The following is a 3,071-nucleotide window of genomic DNA, read 5'->3' as shown; positions in this document are numbered from 1 at the left end:
CAGTTTAATAATGTCTTCTAATATAATAGCAACATGTTAAATATTATGTGATTTTCATTGAATATTATATCTCAACATCCACAGAGGAGATTAGTCTTATCATCAGTGATAAACTAGCTCTGCAGGGGATCTCAATGTGAAATTTCTCCCTCCTTTGGTCTTTTGATGAAAAGCACCGCTCGGCATCCCGCTAATACTCTAATTAAAGCCAAACAGCCACACAGCTGGCTCCATCACATAATCACACCACATCCACCACAATGGCTCTCCCTTATTCGGTCTTTGTAAGAAGATTATTAGTTAAAATAGCCTGAACGTGATGTGCTTTATAAAGTAGGAGGTGGAAAGACTTTGTTCAAGAAATTAAAAGAAAACCTGGGGCTTAATGTTGACTGAAAAAAATGCCAGTTCTTTAAGAAGCAATGTTGATAGCTACACTTGAAGATGAATATGATATTAGAATATATCTCCTGAAGTGTCATTTGAGACTGAGTAATATATTTGGAACCTCAGGACCAAATGTCAAGCCCTTAGACGGATTAAAAAAGTATATTTGAAAGCTACAGTCTAAAAAAAAAGCTTTGCAAACAAAGAGCCTCCACATATGTTGTCTATTCAAATGGGAAAATGCACTTGTTAAAGCCAACCAGCTGCAAATGCAATCAGTGGAGGTTGTTACATGACTCGGTGAAGCGTGCCAGATGTGAAGGTTTTTAACAGGCTTCAGCTGAGAAGTGTCTTGAGTAGCTGTAAACTAAACATGTCATTGCAATTGTTTCAGACCAGCACATTCTCACTAAATGCACCAAGAAACTGTGCACAAGTCAGGCTTGTAATGTCCAGACTGGGGTTAAAACTTGACCCAGAGGGAAAAGCATGTGGAACGTTAATGCACATTTAATGTTGTAACATCAGTCAGCTTCAACTTTTCCACACATCAAGGTCAGAAAGGATTTTGTAATTTGGCTTCTTGATCTTGTATTTGACCCACTGCATTAGTATAGTGGTATAGTAGTATAGTACTGCTGTCATTAACCAACATGAAACTTTGTTGTTAAAGGATTCAGAGTAAATGATGGCTTAACTGTATGCATCTTCAGTTTGTTGGAGCAGCCAGCAGAAGAAAAACAACTGAACGAGTGGATGATATGTAAAGATGTGGTTTCCTGTCAGTTGTCATTAACACTACCTATTTAAAATTTCCAGATTTTTTACGTCATGTTTTTTTCACATAAACATGACAGATGCACCTGATGGTTTCCTTTTTCAAGAAAGTTGATGGGTGGGTGGGTTAGGAGTATAGCTACTGCATTTATATTTGTCATTGGTGTCCATGATTAATTTCTGTGTAACTGTGCTCCCAGTAACTGTGCCATATCACATGTTGCATGGCATCTTTTCTTTTCTAACAGAATTCTGTCAGATGTGCTGTTGATTGATACAGTAAATGCGTGCTTGCATATTTCTCTGCAAATAAAAGTTGTGATCTCTTAAACACTATCTCTTTAAAAATGATGGTGTAACATTTTTATCGGGCTCGCAGCGTCAACACAATCTAAGCAATAAAATGAAAACCACAGATTTTTGTGTGTGGAAAAAATGGTAAAGTCAAAAGATATTTGCTACTTGATAACTGAGAACCTACTCTGTACACATCCAGTTAGCTCAAATGTTAAAGGAATAGTTGGTAAATGTGCTTATTTGCATTCTTGTTGAGAGTTAGCTAGCTGCTAGTTAACTTAGCTTTGAATAAATACTGGATACAGGGTTAAACAGCTAGCCTGGCTCTTCAATTTTTTTCTTTAACTTAAGTTTTTATAATAAGGAAATTAACGAGATTTAGAGGCGTTTGCTTTAAATAGTTTATTACCGAGCGAAGAGTTGTTTCCCCATGTTTCCAGTCTTTATGCTAAGCTAGTGCAGCTTCATATTAAGCCTACAAACATCAGTATCTTAACATAAAAAGAGCAAATTTATGTATTTTACAAAATGCTGAACTAATCAGTTGAATATGTGTTTAAGAATCAGTCAAACAATACTGCGTTTAATTAATGTCCTCATATGATCCCAAAACTCCTCTGCACGCAGATAATAATAAATACTACTAATAATGTATCCTTTCCCACAAGGGGAAATTACAATGTACACTCTGTTGTTATTACACACATTACACACAGGCCTGAATTACACACACATGCTCAGTACCTATACATGCACTAAATGGAGAGATGTCAGAGTGAGATTGTGAGATCATAATGATAGTATAAAAGAAGAATGTGGATTTGTTCTGAAGAACCAGCTCATGCTCAGCTCAGATCAGCTTTTGAAGAAGCTATCAAAACATACCCAGTCTGTGTGGGTGGATGGTGTATGTAAAAAAAAAAAAAGAGGAAACAAAAACATCCAGTCCCCACAAATGATGCTGCTCTCTCGATGGCCAATTAATACTAAATGTAGATTGAGTTCACATATTACACACTGCAGTGCAGAGTTCACAAAGTTCTTCAGAGTGGAGTTTACCATGTAGACCCCTTTCCAGGTTGTATAATTCTCTAAATACGCCGTTAAGCCCTTGACCTGCACTCCCACATACCACAAAGATGGATATTTGAAAATGTTGCCAGCTGTGTAACCCTGACTCATCCAGACTCTGCAGTGACCCACCAAATCTCTCCTCCAAACCTCCAGCAGGTTTGGCAACCAGCTGTACATTTTTATGTGCCTTCACTTCCTTGCCAGACTAATGAGTAAAAGCTTCGCTGCTCAAATGCCGTTAATCAAAACTGGGTTAACCCTTTAGCATGTAGTCGTATAGTCAAATGTTGTCCTCAGTCAACCTCTCTTTTGACACGAAGCACAAAGATTAAAAAAAATAAAAAGAAGATACTTTAGATTATCATGCATTTACATGTAACTGATTGCTGTTTTGTTTGTCTGTTGCAGCAAACTGATAATTCCACTGGAACTTTTCTGACACCACCTTTGCGCAAATACCGAGCAACTGTTCCATAGTGTGACTCTGCATGCTAACAAGTCTTCCTCTGTGTGTGTGTGTGTGTGTGTGTGTGTGT

The sequence above is a fragment of the Etheostoma spectabile genome, chromosome 18, assembly GCF_008692095.1.
Source record: "Etheostoma spectabile isolate EspeVRDwgs_2016 chromosome 18, UIUC_Espe_1.0, whole genome shotgun sequence".
Lineage (NCBI taxonomy): Eukaryota > Metazoa > Chordata > Actinopteri > Perciformes > Percidae > Etheostoma > Etheostoma spectabile.
Note: the sequence above shows the minus strand (reverse complement) of the source record.